At 46.1% G+C, this 8,167-nt stretch overlaps 1 pseudogene; it reads left to right on the top strand.

Annotated features, from left to right (window-relative positions):
• The first annotated feature begins 2,540 nt into the window (after positions 1-2,540).
• LOC134730809 (small ribosomal subunit protein eS19-like) lies at positions 2,541-5,292 on the top strand (annotated as a pseudogene).
• The last annotated feature ends 2,875 nt before the right edge of the window (positions 5,293-8,167 follow it).

Here is an 8,167-nt window from a genome sequence, read left to right as displayed (position 1 = left end):
GTGATTCTCCTGCCTCAGCCTCCCAAGTAGCTGGGACTGCAGGCACATGCCACCACGCCTGGCTAATTTTTTTTTTTTTTTTTTTTTGAGATGGAGTTTCGTTCTTGTTGCCCAGGCTGGAGTGCAATGGCACGATCTCTGCCCACCGCAACTTCTGCCTCCCAAGTTCAAGCGATTCTCCTGCTTCAGCCTCCTGAGTAGCTGGGATTACAGGCATGTGCTGCCACGCTTGGCTAATTTTGTATTTTTAGTAGAGACAGGTTTTTCCATGTTGGTCAGGCTGCTCTCGAACTCCCAACCTCAGGTGATCTGCCCTCCTCGGCCTCCCAAAGTGCTGGGATAACAGGTGTGAGCCATTTTTGTATTTTTAGTAGAGATGGGATTTTGCCATGTTGGCCAGGCTGGTCTCGAACTCCTGACCTCAGGTGATCCACCAAGCCCGGCCTGTAACATTCAACTTTTGGAAGAGACAAAGAATTAGCCAGGAATGTGAAAATAAAAATTTGATTTCTAGAACATGTGTCAGGGTCAGCACAAATGTATCACTCTTATTCTCTCTGTATCTGTGATGCCAGCCCATGAGACTTCAATTTAGAGTGATGATGCCTGAAGCAGAGTGACATTCTCCCTCATTAAAGAGAGATATTATTATGTTCACTGACCCCTACTTAGGCAAGAATGTGGGCAGAGATGTTTCAAAAATCATGGGCAAGACTTGAGATGTGATGAGGCTTTCTTCCTAGCCTAGTTTCCCACTTCCTCCCAGGAAGGGAAGGAGATCAGGGTGACTGAGCCTATCAACGAGGTCTGTAGAGGAGGCAAACGGCCATGGCAGTCAGCATCAGGGTTAGGAGCAGAGCGTGTGTTAGTTTCCTAGAGCTGCCATAGCAAAGTACCACAAACTTGCTGTGTTAAAACAACAGAAATGTACTCTTTCACAATTCTGGAGGCTGGAAGTCTGAAATCAATATGGTGGCAGGGCCGTGCTCTCTCTGAAGGCTCTAGGAGATCTGTATGTGCTTCTTCCTAGCTTCTTATGGCTGCTGACATTCCTTGGCATTCTTTGGCTTGTAGATGCCTGACCCCTATCTCTGCCTCCCTTGTCACACAGCAGGCTTCCTGCGTGTGTCTGTTATCTCTTCTTATAAGGAAGCCCATCATTGGATCAGGGCCCACCCATCTTAATTAATTACATCTGCAAAGATCCTATTTCCAATTAAAGCCCCATTCACAGTCCTGGGGGTTAGGACTTTAACGTATCTTTTTGGGGAACAAAATTCAGCCCACAATAGAGTGCTCTAACTTTCGTGTTTGTCAGCAGAAGAATCTGCCGAAATGATTTGGCAGCTAGGACAGAAGGAAGGTAACTGAAGTGATTGAAGGAAGGTGAACTTGTGAGGAGGCAATGTCCACATTTCTGAAAATGGGGCAATGGAGGCTTTGGGAGCCAACTGAACCTTTAATCTCCTTCCCAATCCCTGGCATAGGCAGATTTTCAAAACTGCCGTCTGAAGTATAGGATACATGCTATAGCGTCTTCATCTGACCCGTAACTTCAAAATAAATCCTGGCAAAGTGGCCCATTCATCATTCATAAGGTGCAGTTTCACCAGCTAGTTAACATTCCCTTCCCAGGTAGATGTGTGTGTAATTCATTCCAGTATTTAAGAGAGATCTCCCAGAATTCTACTCAGATTTATTGTCAAATAACTGTTCGGTAAAACTGTGTCTTTTGCTGACTCAGGCCTGGCAGGAAGAGTTGCCACAAGCATGGAGCTCTGGTATCGATTTGTGACTTCCCAGTGGGAGAACCTCAGGGGTGGAAGCCCACAGGCTTGATTGCCTTCTTAGATTAATATTTAATAGCATGACCACCCCCATCTACCTTGCCAGCCCGGATCAGTGCCACAAGTCAAGGCTTGGCCTTGCTGTGCACAAGCGCTGTGAGGAAGATTTGGCAAAATTTTAATTAACTGAAGATAAACATACATAGGGAGCATGAGTCCATTAGCTGGCACCACCACCCAGAGAGAAAAGGCCTCACTAATCACATGCCACAGCAGGTGAAATGACCTGCAGACCTGCAGCCTCCATTTGCTTTCAAATTAAAAAACATATTTTTGAAATAAATACACATGGGGCCCTGCTCATCATGTCGTTTCCCCTGAAAAGCAGGAAATCTGGGTTGCTAATGAGCAATGCTTTCAATATTTTAGCCCAAGAAAGCTGAAAACACAAGTGCAGCAAAACAAGGCTGGAATTGCCCTTCCTTTGGAGGAGGGAGGAAAGTTGGGACAGGAAACCAAGGAAAGGCAATCAGAAATGGAGGACTCAGTCCTGTGGAAAAATACAAATAATATAGTCGGCCTGGGAAGAAGTAACTGGATCTAGAAATCAGGCATGGCAGAGGTACCCATTTGCTCAGCGGCAAGGAATCCGCAAGGTTAGATCGTAGAATAAGTCTGTAATTCACCAACCTTTAGATTGCGAGATGGCCAAGAAATAGGGATAGAGCTTGAGTTTACAATATTCTAGAAGGAAAATTTTATACAATTTGGTCAGAAAGTGGGTATTTCATTTGCTCATTAGGCTATATATTCATCACTTAATATGTAACAAGTGCCATTTCAGGTCTGGGGAGGTAGAAGTGAAGGAGACTTAACAAGTCTCTGTTGTCATGTGGCTTACTTTCTAGTAGGGGGAGGCAGACAACAAATACCCAAGAAAATATCAGGTAGCATTTAAGTCAGAGACCTGAATGGTGAGAAAGCGCTGGCCATGCAGAGATCAGGGGAGGGCATTCTGGGGAATAGCAAGTACAAAGGCCCTAAGGAAGGTAAGAGCTCAGCCTGTTGAAGGAATGAAGTGTGGCTGGCGCTCAGTGAGAAAGGAGATGAGGAGAAGAAAAGAATAGGTAGGGGCAAGGTTCAGGATATTGGGTTTTATTCCAAGTGCAATTATTCATATGAAACTTGTCATTCCCAATAGATTATAAGCTTCAAGAGGGCAGAGACTCTCTCTCTTACTCACTCAATACCTAGTTTGCATTCCAGGGCATCTACTCGCTGCCTTTTCTTTTTATTTGAGCCTGGTCTTCTTCTAGCCCTTCTATAGTATGGTGAGCCAGCCTCCAAGATGACTTCCAATGAACCTTGCCTACTTTTGTAATCCCCTTTCACATTGAATCAGGGCTGGACCTTTGTGGCCAGTAAAAGAGGATAGAATTGATAGTGTATGATGTTCAAGGCTAAGTTATAAAAGTCATTCCAGCACCCATCTTGATCTCTTGGATTTCTTGCCCTGGGGGAGGCCAGCTGCCATGGGAACACTCAAGCTGCAACGTGGAGAGGCCCACATGGAGAGGAACTGAGTCCCTGGACAATGGCCAGCAACCAATTTGCCATTCATGTGTATGAGCCACCTTAGAAGTGGATCCTCCTATCCTAGTAAAGCCTTCAGATGATTGTAGCCTCAGCTGACATATTATTGCAAGCGTATGAGAGACCTTGAGCCAGAACTGCCCAGCGGAGACCTCCTTAAATTCCTGACCAGTGGAAACCATGAGAAATAGTAAATCATTATTTTAAGCCGTCAAATTTTGGGTGATTTGTTACACATCCTTAAGAACCCAGCCAGGTGCAGTGGCTCACGCCTGTAATCCCAGCACTTTGGGAGGCAGAGGCGGGCGGATCACGAGGTCAGGAGATAGAGACTATCCTGGCTAACACAGTGAAACCCCATCACTACTAAAAATACAAAAAATTAGCCGGGTGTGGTGATGGGCGCCTGTAGTCCCAGCTACTCGGGAGGCTGAGGCAGGAGAATGGCATAGACCTGGGAGGCAGAGCCTGCAGTGAGCCAAGATTGTGCCACTGCACTCCAGCCTGGGTGACAGAGCGAGACTCCGTCTCAAAAAAAAAAAAAAAAAAAAAACCCAGAACACATAGTATAAGGTCATGTATGAAGTAATGGGATAAAAGCATGACATCCCACATTTAAAGGGGATCCTTTTCATGTGGGACAGAAGATCAGAGAACTCCTAAGACAAGGGGCGGGCTCGCATCATTCCTTGGGGACATCTAAGAGTCAGGTTTGAATGAAAGATCACTGGTGAGGTCATTTAAAAATAAATGTGGCCCTTTCCCCTGGCTGGCAGCACAGAGGCCGCAGGATGCCTGGAGTTACTGTAAAAGATGTGGACCAGCAGGAGTTCGTCAGAGCTCTGGCAGCCTTTCTCAAAAAGTCTGGGCAGCCGAAAGTCCCCAAATGGGTGGCCAAGCATAAAGAGCTTGCTCCCTGTGATGAGAACTGGTTCTACACATGAGCTGCTTCCACAGCGCGGCATCTGTACCTCTGGGGTGGCGCTGGGGTTGGCTCCATGACCAAGATCGATGGGGGACATCAAAGATGGCGTCATGCCCAGACACTTCAGTCAAGGCTCCAAGAGTGGGGCCCGCCAGGTCCTCCAAGCCCTGGAGGGGCTGAAAATGGTGGAAAAGGGCCAAGATGGGGGCCAGAAACTGACACCTCAGGGACAGAGAGATATGGACAGAATCACCGGAGAGGTGGCAGCTGACAACAAGAAGCATTAGAACAAACCATGCTAGGTAAATAAATTGCCTCGTTCATAAAAATAAATAAAACAAAATAAAAATAAATAAATGTGGAGGGCAGAATTTATCCATTGTTATCTCTTGTGAAGGAGACAAAAGCCACGGTATTCAAAATATATTTATAAGAATCTAGAACCTGTGTAATTTCCCTAGGTTTGTTGTTTTTGTTGCCCTGGTCTAATTATCCAGGGTGAAAAGCTCTTGAATGTTTGTCTGGGGTAACAAAGAGAAGGGGGGAGGGTTTGGGAGGGAGGAATTGCCCCACTCCAAATCTGCCTCAGGGGGTAGCTACCAGAAGAGGAAAGTAGGCCTTGGAACTTGCTGAGGGAATCAAGTTGAAGACAGAGCCTGACTGGGCCTGAGACAGACCCCCGGGCTAAGAGTTGAAAGGCCACTGCACAGTGTGTTGAATAAAGTGAGCCAGGTTCAATCGTTTCCTGAGGCACAGGCATATCCGCAACCTTCCAAATCTGTCTTCTCCGGGAGAATCTTCCCCTTGTCAGAGCTGGTATCTCACAGGTGAAAATGTGAAGTAATCTCTAACAGCCCTGGGAGGTGAATGCCCAGCAAAGTATTTATCCTCAAACAACCCCCTCCTGGCACATTTGTCTGGCTATGTATTTCTGTAATTAATTGATGTTGTTCAGTTAAGATCTATTAAATTCTTGTCTGAAAATAAACGTCATCTGGAACTCCATGTGTTAAAACAATAAAAGCAGTGCTGTTCCAGTTAAGGTGGGAAAGGGAGAGGGGTGCTGAGTCCCGCTTCCCCTCAGCTTTGCCTCATCCACCCACCCCACTTAGCATCCCCAAAGTCTTTCCCAGGAGCCCTAGCATTCTGAAAGTCATAGCTTGAAAAAAACAGATTGAGGATATTATAGCACCTGCTACATCGTTTTATAACAATCTGCTATTTGTGATTACTTATGCCACTGTTTTCTTCCACTACTGCAAATAAACAGATTCATCTTCCTCAGATACCATCTCATCATGTACTTAAGGCCTCGAGGAAGATTCTGGTTCTCAGAAGTTCAAGTCAGAGGGGCTTAAAGATGGCTGGTACTTGCCTCCTCCACAAAGAAGAACCTAAATAGTGAGTAGATAGTCACATTTCAAATAGGTCATCCAAAAAAGAACACTGGAATTCATTGGAGAAGTGTCAGGAAACACCTAAGGCAAGGAATAAAAGGGAAGCAAGGCAGCCTGCTCAGCCAGGACCAGCTAGGAGTCTGTAGAGACTCCCCATTGTGGGGAAAAGGGAAGTGAGAGATGCCTCGTGGTCCACATTCTCACCGTGGACTCCTGCAGTCCCAGCCATGCATGGACTCCTGCAGTCCTAGCCACGGTAGAGCCCCTGACCCGCAGGGGCCCTGAGACAAAAACAGAGAACTTCCTGGAGACCACAAAATGGCACTGCCCCAGAGAGGGAATTCACACTGGATCCCACACATCCCCAAGGCATCAGCAGCTCCTGTGTAAGGTGCTATTTTGAGAGCCCAACACCATGCGAACGGCACTCTCCCTGGGACCCAGCAGTGCCTGCATCTCCATGGCCCTGGTGCCCACTGAGATTCCCCACCTGCAGCTACCACCACAGCTGGCTGCTGCCACTGAGGCTGAAGTGCAGGCCACTAACCCCACTCCCTCCAGAAGCAGAGCCACTGCATATTTTCACACACCCAGACAGAATCCTCTGCACATAGCTGTTGTTACTATGCTGGTGGGGCTAAAGTGTGAGTGAAAGGGCTGCTGCCATTAGGTCTGAAGCATAGACCAAGCTCGCCTACATATAACTGCTGCCACTGAAAGCAACATCACCCTCTCCAGGACCAGGGCCATAATGCAGTTGCTGCTGCCACAACCCTAAGCATTCTGCTGGGGGCCTGGGGATCACTCTGTTTCTGCCTACCACAGCCAGTGCCAGTATGCACCATTGTTGTGGGGAGCTGACTACAAGCCTGCTCGGGCTGGCTTTCCCCTAATCCATGCCAGAGCATATAGTCTGTGGGCCTGAGGTTCATCCAGCCCAGTCCACTAGTGTCAGCACCTGAAAACTCCTCCTGGGGGCCTGAAGTTGGCCCCACCCACCCTTCCACTACCACCGCAGCTGGCACCTACTTGCACACAACACCTGCAGACCTGGAGACTAGATGGCCCAGCCCATTGCAGCCACTGCCAACACCACTGCATACTGCTTGGGACCCAGAGAATTGTCTCACCACTGCCACTGCCATCACTCACAACATGCCTACTGTCCAGGTTCCTGAGAAGCTACCCACCTGCCAGCCAACCACTGCCACCAGCATATGAACAAGCCACCTGGAAGCCCAAGAATCAGCATGCTTGGACCTGCTAACACTGGTGCCAGCATATGCCACCCTGGGGCTTAAGGACAGACACACTCAGCCTACCACTGTCACCATTAGGTCCCAAAGACTGGCCCACCTGGTGTCCCAGTCCCCAGCAATACTTCACCACAGTCTCCACTAATGACCTCATCCTAAGCCATTGAAGAAATCACAGACATCACTAACACTGCCTATAGCCATAGAAATCATACAGAGACTACATTACTGTACACACCCAGAATCAAGGCCAAAGTTCCCTACACAAACAATACCATAGATACATCTTCAGGAAAAAGTCCTCCCCTATGAAAGCAAATTCAAAAACTGGAAGAAGCAACTGTTACACCAAATGCACAGATGTCAATATAAGTACACAGGAAACATGAAACAGCAAGAAAGTATGACACTTCCAAAGGAACATAATAATTCTCCAGTAACATATCTAAGTAAAAAAAGAAATTTATAAAATCCTAAAAAAAGAATTCAAAATATTGATTTTTAAAGAGGCTCAGTGAGATACAAGAGAATCCTGAAAAATACAAAGAAATCAGAAAAACAATTCAAGGTATGAATGAGAAATTTACCAAAGAGATAGTTATCATAAAAAGAACCAACCAGAAATTATGAAACTACAGAATTCATTGAATGAAATAGAAAGTACAGTTGAAAACTTCAACAATAGACTACATCAAGGAGAAGAAAAGAGCTTCAAATTTGAAGACAGGTCTTTTGAAATAAACCAGTCAGACAAAAATAAAGAAAAAAGAATTCTAAAACGTGAGCAAAGCTTACGTGACATATAGGACACCCTAAGGTGACCAAATATTCAAAATTTCAGAGTCCTAGAAGGTGAAGACAAAATGAAAGTTATTTAACAACATAATAGATGAAAACTGTTCAAGTCTAGCAAGAAAGCTAAACATCCAGATACAAGAGGCTGAAAATTTCCCAAATAGATACAATGCAAAAAGATATTCTCCACAGCACATTACAGTTAAACTGTCAAAAGTCAAAGACAAAGAATTCTAAAAACAGCAAAAGCATCTAGTCACTTGTTGGGAACAGGCCCCCCAAAATCTGGCCATAAACTGGCCCCAAAACTGGCCATAAACAAAATATCTGCAGCACTGTGACATCTTCATGATGGCCATGACATCCACACTGGAAGGTTGTGGGTTTACCGAAATGAGGGCAAGGAACACCTGG

Source organism: Pan paniscus, chromosome 1, assembly GCF_029289425.2.
Source record: "Pan paniscus chromosome 1, NHGRI_mPanPan1-v2.0_pri, whole genome shotgun sequence".
NCBI classification, from domain to species: Eukaryota; Metazoa; Chordata; class Mammalia; order Primates; family Hominidae; genus Pan; species Pan paniscus.
This window is presented reverse-complemented; position numbering and strand designations above follow the sequence as displayed.